The sequence below is a fragment of the Leptopilina heterotoma genome, unplaced genomic scaffold (assembly GCF_015476425.1).
Source record: "Leptopilina heterotoma isolate Lh14 unplaced genomic scaffold, ASM1547642v1 Lhet_123, whole genome shotgun sequence".
Lineage (NCBI taxonomy): Eukaryota > Metazoa > Arthropoda > Insecta > Hymenoptera > Figitidae > Leptopilina > Leptopilina heterotoma.
In genome coordinates, this window is record NW_025110842.1 from 3,013,832 (window position 1) to 3,035,789 (window position 21,958).

General features: G+C 27.9%; 1 protein-coding gene across 2 annotated transcripts in view; it reads right to left on the bottom strand.

Moving 5' to 3' along the window:
• The window catches only part of LOC122512669 (dorsal-ventral patterning protein Sog), a 223,569-nt gene that overhangs the window by 161,747 nt on the left and 39,864 nt on the right, over positions 1 to 21,958 (bottom strand). The window contains exon 4 of one of the 2 annotated variants that reach the window (XM_043628646.1): positions 5,349 to 5,400. The exons of the other annotated variant lie outside the window; for it this stretch is intronic. The gene's annotated coding sequence lies outside the window, so the exon portion shown is untranslated. The remainder of the gene's footprint in view (positions 1 to 5,348; positions 5,401 to 21,958) is intronic. 2 annotated transcript variants of the gene reach the window in all.

Consider the following 21,958-nt stretch of genomic DNA (forward strand, 5'->3'; position numbering starts at 1 on the left):
ATAAACCTGCCTGTAACTTAAAGTTTCGAAAAAAGGTTGAAAGCCGCGTAGGTCAATTTATCTTAAAAATTAGGTCTTAAATTTTAAAAAAAGTAGGTCAAGTAGGTCAAGTCGAGGTCAACTTTCAGGTCAAAATTAAGATTTCCTGTGTCGCACAGGTCAATTGTATCTTTAAATTTAGGTCAAAACTTAAAGTTTGTCTCTAACTTAAAGTTATAAAATAAAGGCCAAATGTCACGCAGGTCAACTTTACCTAAAAAATTCAGGTCAACATTAAGTTCAGTTTAGTGTAAATTTTTAAATTGAATGTCAACAGTCGCGCAGGTCAATTTCATCATAAAATTTAGTTCAAACATAAAAATTTAAAATAAAGCTCAAGGTCGAGCTCAATTTTATCTTTAAATTTAGGTCAACATTAGAATAAAGTTTAAAGTCGCGCAGGTCAACAATATTTTTTGATATTCAGGTCAAAATTTACTTTTCTTTAAAGTTTAAGTTCAAAATTGAGGGTCAAGTGTCGCACTGGTCAATTTTATCTTTAATTTCAGGTCAACTTTAACTAAAAAGAATTCAGGTCAAATTTAAATTGTCTCTGTTCTAAAGTTTTAAATCCAAGGTCACGTAGGTCAACTTTACCTGAATATTCAGGTCAACTTTAAATTTTCTCTGCTTTAAAGTTTTAAACTCAAGGTCAACATTCACGTTGGTCAACTTTACCTGAAAATTCAGGTCAACTTTAATTTACCTATAGCCTAAAGTTTTACATTGAAAGTCAACTTTACCTAAAAAATTCAGGTCAATTAAAATTTTCTCTGCTTTAAAGTTTTAAATTCAAGGTCAACATTCACGTAGGTCAACTTTACCTGAAAATTCAGGTCAACTTTAATTTACCTATAGCCTAAAGTTTTACATTGAAAGTCAACTTTACCTAAAAAATTCAGGTCAATTAAAATTTTCTCTGCTTTAAAGTTTTAAATTCAAGGTCAACATTCACGTGGGTCAACTTTACCTGAAAATTCAGGTCAACTTTAATTTACCTATAGCCTAAAGTTTTACATTGAAAGTCAACTTTATCTAAAAAATTCAGGTCAACTTTAAATTTTCTGTTTTTAATTTTTAAATTCAAGGTCAACATTCACGTAGGTCAACTTTACCTGAAAATTCAGGTCAATTTTAAGTTTTCTCTGCTTTAAAGTTTTAAATTCAAGGTCAACAGTCACGTAGGTCAACTTTACCTAAAAAAATTCAGGTCAAATTTAAATTTTCTGTTCTTAATTTTTAAATTCAAGGTCAACATTCACGTAGGTCAACTTTACCTAAAAAATTCAGGTCACATTTAAATTTTCTCTATTCTAAGTTTTTATATTCAAGGTCAACAGTCACGTAGGTCAACTTTACCTGAAAATTCAGGTCAACTTTAATTTATCTCCAGCTTAAAATTTTTAATTGAAGGTCAACAATCGCACAGGTCAACTTTATAAAATCTTTTTTAAAATTTTTTTCCCTTCTTTTTTGCAATTTTTTGATAAAAAATTGTTATAAAAAAAGTTTTGCAATTCAGGAAAAAAAGACCTGTTTTTCTATTTTATGAAAATGAATCCGAGTCTGAAAGGTGCAAATAACAACTAAACCGGAAAAAAAGTGGAGAGGCGAGAATTTTCGGATTCAATATGCCAAAGTAAAGGAGAGTGGTGCGCGCCCTTCGTGAAGCAGGAAACCACAAAATACGTGAGGAAAGAATGATCTTTTGTCAATTTTCCGCTTCACTGCAGTTCAAAAACATTCATCGGCGATCTGTTTCGAGAGAGAGAGAGACAGAGAAGGAGAGCAATTCTTACACTCACTATACATGGGAAGATGTTAAATTCCTCTAATCTTATATTCCTATAATAATAATTTTCTTTATTTTATTCTATTATTTATTATATTTTTTCTTTTTTTCTTTAAATTTTCACAATAAATTTGAAATTTTTTAATTTTCCTCATCAAATTTTAATTTTGATATTTTGTTTCTTCAATTTTTAAATATTTTCAATTGCGTTAATTTTTAAATTAATTGTTAATTTAATTGTCAATTCAAACAAGAATTAAAATTAAAAATTAAAAATTATTATTATTATTATTATTATTATTATTATTATTATTATTATTATTATTATTATTATTATTATTATTATTATTATTATTTTAAATTTAAAGACCTCATAAAATTAATTCGTCAAAATAAAAATTAAATTAAATTTTTAAATAATAATTAAATAATTAATACCTAATAATTATAAATAATAATAAGCAATTAATAATACTTAAAATTAAATTAAATTTTAAAAAATTAAAAACGGACGCAAAATTACTTGAAAAATAATAACAATTATTATTATTATTATTATAATTATTATTTATTTATTTGTTAATATTTTATTTATTAGTATTATTTAACATTAATTATTAATAATAATTATTATTCTAATTTTTTATTATTAATACTATTATTATTTTTATTATTATTATTATAATTTATAATTTTAATAATGAAAAAATTTTAAAAATAGTAAATAACTTTTATTTTTTTATTATTATTACAATAATACAATCGAGACTGAAAGACCGGAACGAATTAACAAAAAGAAAAAAAAATAGGAAAAGAAGAAGGAAATAATCCCGACAATAATTTTTTTAATTAAAAGTCGTTAACGAGATAAATACTGATATTAATGTCGTGCGTGGGATATAATTATACTCGTATAGTACAATGTATACACACAACAATGGCAAAATTCCCATTGTAAATCATAAGTTAAATTATAAATACATATCACAATAAAATCAACTTGATTTGATTTAGTTTACAAATTATTATTATTATTATTATTTATTTTCTTTTTTTTAATCAAATTTAGCAAACTTCACTTCTTCCTCTTCTTTCTTTCTATCTTTTTAAAAAAAAAATATAACAAATTATAATTAATAATATAATTAATAAATAATTAATAATTTATTAATAATTTATTAATATAATAAATGATAATAAACATAATGAGAAATTTTTTTTAAAATCTTGTCCAAATATGAATTTTTTAAACTCAGAAAATTTTAATTTCAAATGATTGTATTAATTGAAAAATTAAATTAACCATTAACGCAATTATTGAAAATATTTTAAAATTCAAAAAACAAATATCTAATCAAAATTTAAGTTAGAAAAGGACAATTAAAGAATTTCAAAGTATAATGAAAATCGAAACAAAAAAAGCAGGAAAAACCGAGGGAAAAACAATAAATAAACAATATAAAATAAATAAAATAAGATTATAAAATAAATAAATAAATAATCTACATAAAATAAATAAATAAATAAAGTAAAAATAAATAAACTGATAACAAAAAAAATACAGCCAGATTTTTAAAGAAGTTAATAAAAATTATATCCCAGAGTTTATATATAAATAATAATAATTATTATTAATTGTTAATTAATTGTTAATTAATTGTTAATTGATTATTAATTAATAATAAATTAACAATCATTAGTCATTTTTCCATTAAAAAAAAAAAACAAAATTGTCAAAAACAATTTTTTCTCAAGTAAATATTATAAATAAACTTTAAAAAGAAAGAAAAAAAAATTTAAAAAAATTGTCATTTGGCAACATTCTTTATCGTATACGATCTCAACTTCAATTCGTCGGATCGCGCGAGAGAGAGAGAGAGAGAGAGAGAGAGAGAGAGAGAGAGAGAGAGAGAGAGAGAGAGAGAGAGAGAGAGCTGATTGCATTGTTGATAAGAAACGTTCGCGCGTCACATATATACACACAGAAACAGACACAAAAAAAATTTTGTCATCGTCGTCGTCGTCGTTTGTTGTATATACATATCAATGTATATAAATAGCGGTTTTTTATTCTCCGCGCCATGCCACGAAACGAAAAGTGTGCGCAAAGAAGAGTTGGACCTGAAAAAAGCAAAAGGGGAAGATATCTATATACTTGCGGACGCGCCTCGATTTGTACGTCGCACCAAATCTTTTTTAACCTCCCCACTAGTGTCATCACGTCGTCGCATGAAAAAAAAAAAAAAAAAAAAAACTCCGATTCCACCAGTTGCATATTTTTTCCCGCTCGAAAAAAAAAATTTCCTATATTTCTTGCCATAGAAATAATTTTCTCAAAACGAAAAATACCCCCCCCCCCACTTTCCCCTTCTCTACAATCTCTCTAACCACCACTAAATATAACGTAATTATTACGCTACTATTACGTTACTACTACGTAATTATTATGCTATCATTACGCTTTTATTACCCTTAATACGTCTGTATTACCCCCAAAAACCCTATTACCCCATTATCCTAAAACTTTACCCTATTACCCCTTACCCCCACTTTACTCAAAATGCTGAAGTGATTTACAATTTTGTAACCCAGGAACGTCTTCAGAGGGCAAAATAATATTGAAAACGACTATAATGTCAAAAATAACAAAAAGAAATTTTTTTTGCCCTGTTTTACCCTCACTTTTCTCAAAATCCTGACGTGCTAAACAATTTTTGAATCTTGGTTCGTGTTCAGCTGCGAAAAGAATGTTGGAAACGACTACGATGTCAAATATAACGAAAAAAATTTGTTTCGCCTGTTTTACCCCCATTTTTTTCAAAATCCTGACGTGCTAGCCAATTTTTAAACCCGGGATCACTTTCGTAGGGCAAAAAAACATTGAAAACGACTACAATGTCAAAAATAATGAAAATAAAATTTTTTTGACTCTTTTACCCCCCACTTTTCTCAAAATCCTGAAGTGCTAGATAATTTTAGAACCCGTAATCGCTTTCAGAGGGCCAAAAAATATTAAAGACCACTCCCATATCAAAAATAAGGAAAAAAAATTTTTTAGCGGGTTTTACCCCCACTTTTTCAAAATCTTGACGTGGTAGACAATTTTGGAATCTGGGATCATGTTCGGCGTTGAAAAGAATATTCAAAACGACTATAATGTCGTTTTTTTTAAATAATGAAATAAAAATTTTTTTTGACTGTTTTAACCCCACTTTTTTCAAAATCTTGAAGTGGTAGACAATTTTGGAACCTGGGATCGTTTTCAGCAGTGAAAACAATATTGAAAACGACTACAATGTCAAAAATAATGAAAAAAAAATTATGTCCTACAAATTTAGACACGAAATTTGGAAAAAAATAAAAATCCTCAAAAAAATGGAGGGGTGGGGGGAGAATAGAAAATTTTTTTTCTGTAATTCACCCAATAAAGAGGGAGAACTTGTTTTTAAACAAGGCTGGGGGGGGGGTGATTGGAAAAAGAAAAATTGACAGCAATTGTTAAAAAAATGTAACTCACGTTTAAACTGCGCAGTCTCCCTACTCTTGACGCATGCGCACTAAAATCTAACCTAAAAAATAAAACAGAGTTTCATATAAATATTATAAAGAAATGTAAAAAACATTTAAATACTAATTTTTTTATTCCTTAATTTTATGAAAAAAAAAATCTATTTTTCCTTATTTTTCCTCTATAATTGAGAGAAATAATAAAATAAATAACGAAATAAAGTAAGTAATAATGTAAATAAAATAATAAATAAATAAAGTAAATAATAAAAAGGAAATAATAAAGAAATAATTCAGTTTAGTTTATCTTAAGATTATAGATTCTTAAGATAAACTGAAACTAAAACAAAATTTTCAAATTTCTAAGTTTTTTGAAAAAATAGGTATATATAAGGAAAAGAAGGAGGCAAAAATAGTATTTTTCATCTCATTAATTATACAAACACCGCAGTTGTTTTATATAATCAAATTCTCTCGTGTGTGTGTGTGTGTGTGTGTGTGTGTGTGTGTGTGTGTGTGTGTGTGTGTGTGTGTGTGTGTGTGTGTGTGTGAGTTACCATGGAAACGGTTGAAATGTAGGTTTAATAATCACGGCATTGTCCGATTGTCTGTTCCAGATTCATCTGAATCGCAAACTGTTTTACAATGTTTGTCGATTTTTTTTCCTTCTTTTTTTTATCAGCTATCTGATAAAAACACGTTTCTCACACTTACACACAAACTTGAAAAAAAGAAAAAAAATAATAATTGTAAAAAAAAATATTTTTGCAAAATATTTTTAAAAAATACAAATAACAAAAATTTCCCCCCTCTAACTTTTCCCTTACTAGTCAATAATTGCAAAACAAATATTACAATTATTCCGTTTTTCTTGTCCTTCAGTCGCTGTTTTGTTAGAAAAGGAAAAAAGACCGCATTTATCAACTACCCAACCCTGGTGAATGAAATTTTTTTTATATTTTTATTTAACTGCCCAACCCTGGTGAATGAAATTTTTTTATATTTTTATTCAACTGCCTAACCGTGGTGAATGAAATTTTTTACTATTTTCATTTAAGCTTCCCAACCCTGGTGAATGAAGTTCTTTATTATTTTTATTTAAGGTTTCCAACCCTGGTGAATGAAATTTTCAAATTGTTTTTATTCAACTGCTTAACCCTGGTGTATGAAATTTTATATTTCTATTCTAACTGCCCAACCCTGGTGAATGAAAAATTTTTTTTTTATTTTTATTTAACTGCCCAACCCTGGTGAATCAAATTTTAAAAATATTTTTATTCAACTGCCTAACCCTGGTAAATGAAATTTTTTACTATTTTCATTTAAGCTTCCCAACCCTGGTGAATGAAGTTCTTTATTATTTTTATTTAAGGTTTCCAACCCTGGTGAATGAAATTTTCAAATTGTTTTTATTCAACTGCCTAACCCTGGTAAATGAAATTTTTTACTATTTTCATTTAAGCTTCCCAACCCTGGTGAATGAAGTTCTTTATTATTTTTATTTAAGGTTTCCAACCCTGGTGAATGAAATTTTCAAATTGTTTTTATTCAACTGCCCAACCCTGGTGTATGAAATTTTATATTTCTATTCTAACTGCCCAACCCTGGTGAATAAAAATTTTTTTTTTTATTTTTATTCAACTGCCCAACCCTGGTGAATCAAATTTTTTACTATTTTTATTCAACTGACCCCATCGCTATTGAATGAGATTTTTCAAACCTTCGGGGAAAATTTCGATTAACAAGGTTGGGTAGTTGAGAAAAATAGCATATTTGTTGCCATTGTTACCATAAAAGAATGCGTGGATTATGAACGAACCTTAATGAAAGGGAAAAACGAATCGCCAGGGCTGGGTAGTAAAAAATACAAATTAACGTCCCACCCCTGTTGCAGATGAATTACTATAAAAGGCTTCGTGTTTATTATGAACGACCCCTAATAAAATGAAAAAAAAATGACAGGGCTGGGTAGTAAAAACCCACAAACTAACGTCAAAGATTATTTTCTTTTCTTCTCTCGCTTCAATAACTATATTTGTTAGATAAAGAAAAAAAAATACAGGGCTGGGCAGTAAAAAGAATCAATTTTTCTTCTCATTCCAAAAGAAAGTAAAAAACACTGCAAGTGTTTTTTACTTTCTTTTGGAATGAGAAGAAAAATTGTTAGACAAAGAGAGAAAGAATACACAGGGCTGGGTAGTAAAAACAAACCAATTTTCCCTCTCACTCCAATAGAAATGAAAGAAGAAAGAAAAAAAACACTTGCAGTGTTAGAAGAAAGGAAAACGAATAGCAGGGTTGGGTAACAAGAAAAAGAAGAAAATAAAGGCCAGTACACAGTAAAGGAAAAAATAATGGAAATAAAAAAGAATAGAGAAGAAAGATTTGGGATAATTTTTTTGGCTGCGTCCCTGAATGTCTGGGAGTAGAGAGAGATGGAGAGAGAGAGAGAGAAGGAGAGTTGCGTTCGTTTAGAGCTGTGGAGGAGTAAACCAGTGCCGCAGTCTGGTCTGTGAAGTGTGACACCTCGATTGCGAATCGTCGCGGAAGGTGTCGCGAATGACTGTGCGTCTGGCGGAGAAGGAAGGTGTGTGGGCCCAAGCGCTTTGCACGTGTGGGTGCCCCACCTCTTCTCTAATCCTTCCCGGGTTCCTCCTCTCTCCCTCCCACCTTACCTCCCCGCTCCGGCTACACTTCCACCAAACCGAGCAGCATCCACAGTCCCTCCCGCCTATCACTTTTTTCCTTCCTTCTCTTTCTTTCCTTATTCCTTCGTTATCCTTCTCTCTTTTTTCTTTCCTTCTTCTTTTTCTTCTTTTTCTTCTCTCTCTTCATTTTTCTTCTTTCTTTCCTTCTCCTCTTTTTCCTTTTTCTTCTCCATTTTCTTCTTCTATCTTCTCTCTTTTCTTGTCCTTCTCTTCTCTCTTTTTCTTTTCTTCTTTCTCTCCTTCTCTCTTTTCTTCTCCTCTTTTTTCTTTTCTTCTTCTTCTCTCTTTTCTTTTTTTCCTCTTTCCTTTTTCTTCTCTCTTCCCTTCTTCTCTCTTTTTCTTTTCTTCTTTGTCTCCTTCTCTCTTTTTTCTTTCCTTCTTCTTCTTCTTCTCTCTTTCCTTTTTCTTTTCTCTTTCCTTATTCTTTTCCTTTTTTTCTGTTCTTCCTTCTTCTCTCTATTCTACTCCCTCTCTTTTCCTCTTTCTTCCTTTACTCCTTCTCTCTTTTCCTTTTCTTCTCTCTCTCTCTCTCTCTCTCTCTCTCTCTTCTTCTTCCTCTCTTTCCCTTTTTCTTCTTTCTCTCTTTCCTTCTTCTCTCTCTCTCTCTCTCTCTCTCTCTCTCTTTTCTTCTTCTTCTTCTTCTTCCTCTCTTTCCCTTTTTCTTCTTTCTCTCTTTCCTTCTTCTCTCTCTCTCTCTCTCCTTCTTCCTCTCTTTTTTCCTTTTTCTTCTTTTTCTCTTTTCCTTTCCTTCTTTTTCCTTTTTCTACTTTCTTTCCTTTTCCTTTCCTTCTTTTTCCTTTTTCTACTCTCTTTCCTTTTCCTTTCCTTCTTCTTCACTCTTTCTTACTTTTTCTTTTCTGTCTCCTTCACACCTTCTTTTTTATTCATCCCATCTCCTTGCCTTTTTCCTCCCTTTTATCCCCCCCTCTCCTCCTAATCTTTATTTCTCCCTTTTCTATTCTCTTTCCTTTTTTATTTCTTACATTCTTCTTTTCATCCAGATTTCTCTTTCTTTTTCTCATTTCTTTCGAACAATTTTATTAAAATATTTGAAAATAATTGAATTCTCGTGAAACAATTCGAATATTTTTGTAAATAATTGAATTCTTCCAAAGAATTTTAAAACATTTTTTTTAAAAATAATTGATTTTTTCGAAGAATCGTATAATTAAATTTTTAAGAATAATTACATTTTTTTCAGCAATTCCTGCAAAATTGTAAATAACTGAAATCCTGCGATGAATTTTATTATTTATGAAAATAATTGAATATTGTTGCTAAGAATTTTATTAAAAATTTTCAGAAATAATTGAATTCCTGAGAAGAATTATTTTATTATTTATGAAAATAATTGAATTATTACGGAAAATTTTATGAAAATGTTTAAAAAGAAAATTGAATTTCTGTGAAAAATTTTGTTTATGTTTAAAAATAATTGAATTCTTTATAAGAATTTTATAAACATTGTTTTAAATAATTATAATGTTTTCGAAATATAATAATAAATATTATGAAAATTTTATTTTAAATAATTGCAATTCTTGTGAGAAAACTTTATTTGTGAAAACCAGCCCAGAGTAATGTGATAGAAGAGAATATCAATATATCTGTGTCCTTTTCCCGAATCTAAATTGTAAATTAGCCTTAAAATTAATTCGAAAAAATTCATTCCCACTTGCAAAGTACATAATAAAGAAAAAGTAGAAAAATATATTTTAGTATTCTTTTCCGATGATATATAGAAGGAATACGGATGATATATTCCCGTTTTTTTTCCGATTTTATTGTGCGTTGGCCTTAATTCGGGAAAAAATTCGAAACCTTATTAAATACCAAAGTACTTTAAATTCAGGAAAAGTAATTCACAATCGCAAAATCGAGAATAGAAATATATTTGCGACACAAACTCAAAAATAAGGTTTTGCCCTTTTCTCCAATTTATTGTGGAATGGCCTTAATTTTCATTCTTAGAAAATTCGTTCACGAACGTATAGAGTGTATAATAAAAAAAAGAAACATTAGCGATTTGGAAAAGAATGTTTTAAAAATGGAAAAGAAAACTCTTTTATTTAAAAAAACACGTTTTTCCGCAACTATTGTAGGGTGGCCTTAATTAATTCGAGAAAACTAACTTACTAACTAATTAACTGACTAAGTTCGTTACTATTTAACTAACTAATCAACTAACTAACTTACTAACTAACTTAGCAAGTTAGTAACTAACTTTGTTTGTAAGTTAGTTAGTAACTAAGTTAGAAATTTAGTTAGTTGATTAGTTAGTTAAATAGTAACGAACTTAGTTAGTTAATTAGTTTGTAAGTCTGTAAGTTAGTTGATAACTAAGTTAGTAACTAAGTTTGAAAGGTTTATAAAATTATTGTAAGTTGGCCTTAATTAATTAGCGAAAACCTGATTCTCTTTCGTGAAGGTATGATAAAGAAAAGGACAAAAAAACATTCGTTTCCTCTTCTATCTCATAATTCACAATTTCCCCCAAATATTGTGCCCCTAATATCAACTGTATTCGAAATCACTTCGAATTTTGACTACAATGCTCAGTGATTCCCAAGGGCTCGCCGCCCAAGGGAAATTGAAGAATCAATTCCAAATTAAAGGTTCATTCACAAAGCTGCACAAAGAGACTAACTCTCCCCTCTCAAGGAGGGTGCGGTCGAAAAATAGTGTCACATCCGGAAAAATCCTATTCACAAGTCCCGAATTCCAACTCTCTTTTTTCGCAGCTAATCCGTATAATTGCTCGTGCCTATTCGCCAGAGAAGGAGAAGAAAAAAGAAATGGAAAAATATATTGGGAATCTCGATTTTTTCTTTCTTAGAGGAGTTTTTTCATGGACAAGAGTGAGAGAGGGGGAGAGAGGGGACTGGCGCCGTTTGGAGAGGTGTTAATTCGTAATGGGTTAGGTAAATGCTTTCGCGTCTGGGCTACAATTCGATACGCCTATCTCGGCGCCTGCTCTCGGCAGGGTGCAATGCTTATTGTTAGCAATGTCTGTTGCGGGAACGCATTGTTATAACCGTGAGCATGTACACATTGTATGGCGGCGTTCAAAACTTTTTTTGCTTTTTCGCTTTATCGCTTTTTTGCACTCATTGAGAATGACAGTGCCAAACCTCACGCTGCATTCCTTCCTGGGACAATATTCCAAAAAGCTCCATTGGTACTGTGTTTGGGGACACGCTTGACTTTTATTCATTGATTCGCTCTCTTTTTCACACTTGTCTCTCTATCTCTCTCCTTTTTCTCTTTTTCATAACTAACCAACTAGCTAACTTACTAACTAACTACCTAACTTAGTGACTAACTAAATAATTTACTAACTAAACAAACCAGTAAATCGGGAAGTGTTAAACACAGTAAAAAGAAAATCTTATTTTAAGGCACAAAAGCTGCTTTAAATTAAGATGCAACATTTTTAAGACAGTCAATGTTGAATTTACGCACGTTTTTCGTATCTTTAGCATTATAGCAGACAGTGTTGAATTTAAGGCAGCTCTTAAATTAAGATTTACTTTTTACTGTGAAATAACACCAGAATGGATTAAAATAATCTGCAACAGTTTAATCCCTCTAGGATTAAATTAACACCAGAAAGGATTAAAATAATCTATTTTGGCGTTATTTTTCATTATGAATGGAATTTTACTTTAAATCAAACACCAAGTCAACGATTTGTCAAAATTGGACGAATTTAGCTTCACCAGGGTCAGTAGTTAGTAACTAAATATATAGTTTAGTTAGTTACTAACTAACTTACTAACTACCTTCCTAACTTACTAACTAACTTACTAACTAACATCCTAACTTACCAACTACCTTCCTAACTAACTTACTACCCAACTTTCTAACTAACTTACAAACTTAATTACTAGCAACTTAATAAACTTACTAACAGATTAACTAAATTAGTAAGTAACTAAATTAACTAGTGTTAGTTAGTTAGTAACTAAGTTAAGTAAGTAAGTTAGGTAATTAACAAGGAAAAAACCGCTGCCAAGTTGTACATTTTTATAATTTTGGTGTTCATTTCATGAACACTTTGCTTCCTCATAGAAATAATAATAATTGAAATATAAGAATTACTTTTTATAAAAGGGTGAAAAATCATTAAATCTTGCTCCAAAAAATGTGTTTTTACATATTCTATAAGATGGTAATAATAGTTGAATAATTACACATAAGTTAATAAACAAGAATGTTGAAAAAATGATATTTTCCACAATTTTCGATTTTTCAAATACCAATAATTTCATAATTTCTGCCCCCAATCAGGTTAAAAAAAATAGGTCAATCGAAGCCTTTTTTAATGCTCTACAAGTTGGTAATAATTTTTTGAAGTTACTTTTACATAATTTAAAAAAATTTTCAAAAAAGTCTTATTTTTCAAAATTTTAGATTTTTAAAAGTTTAATATCTCCGGTTAATATGGACGAAAAATGTTCAATTAGGGCTCAAAAGATGCGCCTGAAAAAACTCTACAAAACTAAATACAAAACAAAACTAAACTTCTACATTTTTTAACAAAATTTTTAAAAAAGTATTATTTTCGAAAATTTTTGATTTTTAAAAGTTTAATATCTCCGGTTAATATGGACGAAAAATGTTCAATTAGGGCTCAAAAGATGCGTCTAAAGAAACTCTACAAAATTATGGAAAAACATTTATAGGTGTCCTAACATTTTTTTAAGTTATATCCAAAAAACGTTTTTTTACAAAATGAAAAATGCAAAAAAAAAATAGTTGAACTTCATGAATCGGGCTGAAAATACTCTCATTTTATGTCCCCCGGGGAGACCTACAATTTAAAAAAAAATTGAGGCCTTTAGCTCTTTCTCGTTCTGAGATATTGAGGCAAATGTAATGTTAGTACACACACACATCGGGACAAATTTTTAAAATCCGTTTTTTGGACTTCGGAGGTCGAAATACGTCGAAATTTTTTTTTATTTATTTAGAACATCTATACGGGGAGTTCCTGTGCATATATAAAGTACTAAAGTATTAGGCGTAATAAAAAAAAATTTATAAATATGTCATAAAATGCCAATCCAAAATATTGCTAATACAAAGCTTCCTTTATGAGGAAGCAATTAGTAATTAAGTTTGTAAATTAGTTAAAAAGTTAGTCAATAAGTTAGTATGTTAGTTAGTACCTAAGTTAGTTAGCTAGTTAGTTAGTTAGTTAGTTAGTTAGTTAGTAAGTTAGTTGTAATAATAATTGACTTGGTTTTAATTTCAAGTAAAATTTCAGTCATAGTAAAAAATAACACCAAACTGGATTAATTTAATCCTTTTAGTGTAAATTTCATCTGCAACGTTTTTTAATAACTCACAATTTACTGTGGCTCTTTTTTTGCTCTCTCTCTCTCTCTCTCTCTCTCTCTCTCTCTCTCTCTCTCTCTCTCTCTCTCTCTCTGCCTTTTCAAACTCATCTTCACAATTCAAATTCCCCTTCGTCTGCCAACGAAAAATTATCGGGATTCCTCTCACAATTGTACGATTGTGACAAACGTCAAGTATATCAAACTAATAATAATTCATTGTAAATAAACCGAAAAGTTTTCGCGCTTCCACGCGGATAACGTCACATAATATCACGTAAAGACATGTAATATTCAGTAAAAAAAAAAAAATGTGCAAAACAAAAAAATTACAAACTATTCGTTAAAGTAAGTTGAATTATTGTACATTATGTATTATTATACATAATTTGGCGAAATAAACGCCAAGTTTCGGTAAATCTACGTAAATTACTTAATTCCACGTAAATTTCGTAATGCTACGTAAATTACGTAATTTCTCCGTAAATATACCGGAAAAAAAGACGTAAAATTTCCGTAACTATAGGTAAGACAAAGAAAAAATTTCCATACCTTCATGTTAAATGGCGCAAACTATACGTAATTCTGCGTAAAAGTAACGTAAAATTAAGTAACTCTGCGTAAAACATTGTAAACTTGCGGCAAGTTTTCGTAGTATTTTTGGGAAAGTTATTTATTTTTTTTTTCCTATTTCTACGTAAAATAGAGTAAAAAAAATTTTTTTAAAAAAATTTAAAAAAAAAAAAAAAAAAAAAAAAAAAAATCATCTTAAAAAAAAGCATCTTTTTTTTTAAAAATTTTTAAAAAAATTTTTTTTTCGCATTTCTACGTAAAATGAAGTACACTTTCTAGAATTCTACGTAAAAGAACACAATTTTTCCGCAATTCTGCAGAAAAGAACTTAAAATTATGTAAATTGCAGCTAAACCGCACGTAAACTTTCAGGAACATTACGTAGACCATGAGAAAATATTAGTATTTCTACTTAAAATAAAAGAGTCGACTTTTCACAATAATTCTGTATATAGTAAAACAATGTAAATTACCAGGAAATTTACTTGAAACGACATAAATTTCCCGCAACTTTACTTTTAAAGAAATAAAACTTTTTTGTAATAATTGTAATTGTAAGTATGAACCCTGAAAAGTTAACTTCGACGCAGAGCATCAAAGACAATTTTTTTCACAAAGACGCTAATAACTTCTGGAACTTCGAAAAAATTTTACGTCATTTTACGTAAAATACCTAGAAGTTTAATAACTTCTAGATATTTTACGTAAAACGACGTAAAAATATTGGTAAATTTATGCACTTAGTATAACCGCAGGGTTGCCACAAATATTTAATTTTATTTTTCCCTGACTTTTCCCTGATTTCCGCAGACAAAATTCTCACTTTTTCCCTGACTCTAAAAAATATTCTGATTCACTCTAAAAATTATTAGAAACTCAAAAAATAATGTTCTTTTACATTTATTTACAAATTTCATTAATTGTAAAATTATTATTAAAATTCTTCAAAAACATTGAAATTCAAACCTTCTTGAAATTCAACAACTTTTAAGAATATTATTACAAAACATGAAGAAGGCGATCACTCCGAGTGATTGCCTTCTTCTTGTTTTGTAATAATTTAAATTACTATGAAATTTTTCAAAAAAATTTTTATTATTTACGAAAATCCTAATAAAATTTTTCGGAAGAATTCAATTATTTTCGAAAAGTAGTAAATTTTCTCAAAAAATTCAATTATTTGAAAAAATTTAATAAAATTCGTTGCAATTCAACTATTTTCAAAAAAAAAATAAATAAATAAATCGATTATTCGGTAATTCACTTTTTAATCAATTTTTATTAGCAAATTCTAGAAGAATTCAATTATTTAAAATTCGAAGGAGAATTGTATTATTTATAAAGATAATTGAAATTTTGACGAGAATTTTTAATAAATTTTTGAACATAATTGAATTTTGGAGAAGAATTTTTTTTTATTTTTAATGATATAATTGAAATGACCAGAATTTTTTTAATTTTCGAATATAATTGAATTTCTGCAAAAAATTTGATTACTTTTGAAAATAATTGAATTTCTGAAATTATTTCTAACTTTTCCAAAATTCAATTTTTTTTAGTATTTTTAACAAAAATTCTTTTATCAATCTAGTATTTATGAAAATTGTAAAAATGATTCATTAAATAATTTATAAGTAATAATTTTATGATAGTTCTTGTAAAATTAAGTTATGTAAAAAGAAATTATTGTCTGAAATAGAAAAAATTGAAGGTTTTGTATTAAAATTCGTGGTAATTCCATAGTTTACGAGGCAAACAAATAAAACATCAAAATTCAGAGTTTTTTCATGAATTTTTAAAATTCAATTTTTTTAGTACTTTTACTAAAAATCCCTGACTTTCCTGACCTGTGGCAATCCTGATAACGTAGTAGAGCGTAACAAAAGATAATTGGCGTAATATTTACGTAATTTACGTAATATAAAGTGTAGTAAGTCCGTTTTTTGGAAAAAGACGACATACTAAAAGATGTTAAAAAAAAACTTCAAGTAATAACTCTATACGTAATATCACGTAATAATTAATACCTAAAAATAGCGTAACCAGCCCAATGAATACAAAATATAAAAAAAAAATTTTGTCTATTTTTTATACTGAATAAAAGCGCAAGTATAAAAGAAATCGGTTTTTTTTTCTTCTCCCTTTCTTTTTTATACTCTTCAACGGGCGCCAGACTATCCTTTACGAGAAAAGGATCATGCAAAGTAGACGACTGAAACTCGTAGGAGTCCATCTCTGTATACATGTTTGGTATTAGTGTGTGTGTGTGTGTGTGTGTTTGTGTGTAAAAACGAATGTTCAGAAGTCAAAACGAGTAATTAACGGTGCGAGTGGTGGTATCCGTTTAGAAGCGGTTTCCTAACACACGAGACCAGGTCATTTCTCATTTTCGCGGCTTAATCTTTTTCAAACATTTAAATATACACACACACACACACAGATACAGAAACATTTAAATGAATGTAGCGTAAAATTAAAGAAATAAAGGTGTGGCTAGCTTTTTGATGAGTATGTATAGATAACAAAATTATAATCCTATATGTTCGTCATGTTTCAAAAATTATTTTCAAAAACAATTATTTTTCACTTTTTTCTGTCGTGTTTATTAAAAGTGGAGTATTTTTTTAATTAGGGAGGTCGTTCTTAAACTAACTCACGATGTTTTGGACCCCCCCCCCCCCTCCCTCCCCTTTAACCAAAAATGTTAGCTATTTGAAATTGACAATAAACTTTAAAACCAAAAAACTTCATGAACTCAATTAATTTAGAATATCATTTTCGAAAAAATTTCGAAAAACTCAATTATTGAAAAAAAAAATTTTTATACAATTCTTCACGATATATTACTTTCACAAATAATAACATTTTTCATATGGAAATTAAATTTAAAAAAAAACGATAATTCACGATAATTCAATTACTTTCACAAATAATAACATTTTTCATTTGGAAATTAAATTAAAAAAAAAAAAATTTGATAAAAATTCTAAGCCAGAATTGAATTATTTTCATGAATAATAAAACTGATCGAAGAATTTCAATTATTTTTAATACTATTTTAAGTTAATTAATCGAAAAATTCAATTATTTTCACAAATAAAATTTTTCACAAGAATTCAATACGATTTAGAATCAAAATTTTCATAATATTTATTATATTTCGAAAGAATTAATTATTTAAAACAAAGGTTTATAAAATTCTTATAAAGAATGCAATTATATTTTCAAAAATAACAAAATTTTTCACAGATATTCAATTTTTTTTAAACATTTATAATAAAATTTCTCGCAATAATTCAATTATTTTCATAAATAATAAAATTATTCATCAGGAATTTAATTATTTTGGAAAATTTTGAATTAAATTCTTTGCAACTGTATAATTATTATCATAAATAGTAAAATTTATCGCCGGATTTCAATTATTTTTAATACAATTTTACAGGAATTGCTAAAAAAATGTACTTATCGCTCGAAAATGCAATTATTTCGAGGCATTTCAATCGAATTCTTTGCAAAATTCAATTATATTCAAAAAATAACAATATTCATCACAATAATTCAATTATTTTAAAAAATAACAAAATTTTTTATAGAAATTCAATTCTTTTTAAACATTTTAATAAAATTTTTCGCACTAATTCAATTATTTTCAAAAATAAAAAAATTTTTCAAAGAAATTCAATTATTTTAAAAAATAACAAAATTTTTTATAGAAATTCAATTCTTTTTAAACATTTTAATAAAATTTTTCGCACTAATTCAATTATTTTCAAAAATAAAAAAATTTTTCAAAGAAATTCAATTATTTTCAAAAATTTAACAAAATTTTTCAAAGAAATTCAATTATTTTCAAAAATTTAACAAAGTTTTTCACTAAAATTCAATTATATTCAAAAAATAACAATATTCATCACAATAATTCAATTATTTTAAAAAATAACAAAATTTTTTATAGAAATTCAATTCTTTTTAAACATTTTAATAAATTTTTTCGCACTAATTCAATTATTTTCAAAAATAAAAAAATTTTTCAAAGAAATTCAATTATTTTAAAAAATAACAAAATTTTTTATAGAAATTCAATTCTTTTTAAACATTTTAATAAAATTTTTCGCACTAATTCAATTATTTTCAAAAATAAAAAAATTTTTCAAAGAAATTCAATTATTTTCAAAAATTTAACAAAATTTTTCAAAGAAATTCAATTATTTTCAAAAATAAAAAAATTTTTCAAAGAAATTCAATTATTTTAAAAAATAACAAAATTTTTTATAGAAATTCAATTCTTTTTAAACATTTTAATAAAATTTTTCGCACTAATTCAATTATTTTCAAAAATAAAAAAATTTTTCAAAGAAATTCAATTATTTTCAAAAATTTAACAAAATTTTTCAAAGAAATTCAATTATTTTCAAAAATTTAACAAAGTTTTTCACTAAAATTCAATTCTTTTTAAACATTTTAATAAATTTTTTCGCAATAATTCAATTATTTTCAAAAATAACAAAATTTTTCACAGAAATTCAATTCTTTTTAAACATTTTAATAAATTTTTTCGCACTAATTCAATTATTTTCAAAAATAAAAAAATTTTTCAAAGAAATTCAATTATTTTAAAAAATAACAAAATTTTTTATAGAAATTCAATTCTTTTTAAACATTTTAATAAAATTTTTCGCACTAATTCAATTATTTTCAAAAATAAAAAAATTTTTCAAAGAAATTCAATTATTTTCAAAAATTTAACAAAATTTTTCAAAGAAATTCAATTATTTTCAAAAATAAAAAAATTTTTCAAAGAAATTCAATTATTTTAAAAAATAACAAAATTTTTTATAGAAATTCAATTCTTTTTAAACATTTTAATAAAATTTTTCGCACTAATTCAATTATTTTCAAAAATAAAAAAATTTTTCAAAGAAATTCAATTATTTTCAAAAATTTAACAAAATTTTTCAAAGAAATTCAATTATTTTCAAAAATTTAACAAAGTTTTTCACTAAAATTCAATTCTTTTTAAACATTTTAATAAATTTTTTCGCAATATATATATATAGTTTATTTACTCTCCCTACAATAGGTAGGGTTCGAGACTCCCAAGTACATACATAACAATCTTAACCTATATTTACAAAAATCCTTACAACTAAACATTCTCTTCATACAACTTAACCTAAAAAACGCAACTCTCTCCACGCTCTCTACCTTACGCTCTTAACCTATCGCCAGTGCCGGGCTTCCGTTTCCAGTTCCTTCTATGCCCATGCTGGCTTCAACCCAATTCGCCCACCCTTTTTTCAAAAACCTGCTTTCTCACCTCCCTTACACGCTCCAGTCATCCACTTTTATCCATCCATCCATCCATCCAAGCAAAATCTTCTCACCTCATTCTCAGCCTATACCTATCTATCACACTTTACACACTTCCATCACTCCACCCATATCCTCCCCCACAACATACTTTACCCCATCCACCCAAATACAATCCTTACCCATTCTTACCTGTTTTCCTTTCACTCTCTCCGTCCACGCTCTTTCTCTCAATAGCCATAGCATTCTTCTCTCTCTCCAACATCTATCCTCATCTATTCTTATTACACTTCCTTTCAGTCTTCCTTTCACCCTCATTACATCCATTTTCTCTTCCTCACTACCCAACTCCACCAACCATAACTTTGGTACCCCATATTCACCCTTTCCTAACGCTTGTACCATTTTCACTGAGACATTAACCCCCACCCACGCCAACACTTTTTCCACTGCTCTTTTACCCTCCAACACACCTACATTCATACCTCTGATCACTACATTCTTTTTCCTTTTTTCATTTTCTACTACATCCACTCGTCTTGACAAATCTCCCATTTTCCACTTTAACCTCTCATATTCACTTCCCTCAACTTTCTCAGTCCCCTCATTCACTTCCTTTATAAATTTTTCTAATCCATTCATTCTTCTCCACATGCTTTCCTTATCCTTTTTCCACTTACTATCCCATTCATTCCACATTTCCTGCAATTTCTCCAACCTCTCTTCAATTTCCACTATCTCTTTGTCCCTTGATTCCCCATCCTCACATATATCCATCAAATTTTCCCTTACTCTCTTCGCTCCTTCATCCATCGCGTCCTTCATCATCCATACTAATTCTAACAAATCCATGCAATCCTCACACGTCATCTTTTTTCCATTCTTTCCTATTCCCCTTTCAAATACCCGCGCCTTTTTCTCATTCTCGCTAACACTACTTGAGTCAAACTCAGCCATTCCAGAAATCTACCTTATCACTCAAATGCTCAAAATTTTTCCACTGTCTCTCTCTCCTCTCTCTCACTTCAAGCAACCTAACCTCACAAAACACACTTCTCTTTTTTACCTTTTTTATCACTCACACATTCACTACTCTATACCAACATACCTTTCCTTTACACTACCGCAAATTACACTACACACTCAATTCTTTTTAAACATTTTAATAAATTTTTTCGCAATAATTCAATTATTTTCAAAAATAACAAAATTTTTCACAGAAATTCAATTTTTATTTTAAACATTTTTTGTAATATTTTATGGAAAATTCAATTATTTTCAAAAATATTATAATTCTTCCCAGAATTTAAAAAAAATAAATTTCAATTATGTTGAAAAATTTACAAAAATTTTCGTCAACATTTCAACTATCTTTATAAATAATAAAATTTTTCTTCGAAATTTAAAAATTTTAATACAAACACGCAAACATTTCATTATTTTCATAAATAATAAAATTTATTTATCGCAGACTTTTAATTATTACATTCTCATCAAAAATGAGAAAGTCTTGGATTTGTGCGATTTTGAGCAATGTCTAATTTTGCTAAATCTTTACGTTTCATCGCCCCCTGATTCCAAAAAAATGGTTTTTAGAAAAGTGTCTGTTCGTCTGTCTGTCCCTCTGTCTGTCTGTCTGTCTGTCGTCTGTCTGTAGAAAAATTTGTCGCCACGATAACTCGAATAAATTTTTATGAATCGTCTTGTAATTTGGCACACTTTTTTAGTCCAGAAAAATGAAGCCTGAGTTCGTTGGGCAGCCCATTTCGTCAAAAAACAACAAAAATACAAAATTTTGAAATTTTCAAAATTTTGTATTTTTTACAATTTTCAAAAAAATATTTTTTTAAAATTTTTTCCTTAAATTTGGTTCAAAAACAAACGACTTTTCCCTTAGACACTTTTCAGTACAACAAAAAACAAAAAAGTTGTGAATTTTTTTTTTTTTTTAAATTTGCTATTTATTGTTTTTTTTGGACTTTTTGTCAGCCTTCTCTGCAGTAGAAAATTTGTCCTATTGGGGCCGTGTTAATAAAAATTAGTTCATATTATGCTAATACACCTTTCTTAACATTAGAATCGACAATTGCATCTCTTACACAAATTTAAAAAAAAATTTTCCAAAAAAGTACAAAAAATTGAGATTTATAGTGAGTGAAGCATTAGCCGAAACATAAGAAAACATTAAAAACATATCGAAACCTTCCTTTTTTTCTTTTAGATGCCAAATTTAGGTAAAAATACAAAATTGGGAACAAAAAAGAACTCAAAATTTTCAAAAATTCTGCCTTTTTTTGATTTTTTCCATAAAATTTGTTTTTACATTCTCATCAAAAATGAGAAAGTCTTGGATTTGTGCGATTTTGAGCAATGTCTAATTTTGCTAAATCTTTACGTTTCATCGCCCCCTGATTCCAAAAAAATGGTTTTTAGAAAAGTGTCTGTCCGTCTGTCTGTCCCTCTGTCTGTCTGTCTGTCGTCTGTCTGTAGAAAAATTTGTCGCCACGATAACTCGAATAAATTTTTATGAATCGTCTTGTAATTTGGCACACTTTTTTAGTCCAGAAAAATGAAGCCTGAGTTCGTTGGGCAGCCCATTTCGTCAAAAAACAACAATAATACAAAATTTTGAAATTTTCAAAATTTTGTATTTTTTACAATTTTCAAAAAAATATTTTTTTTAAATT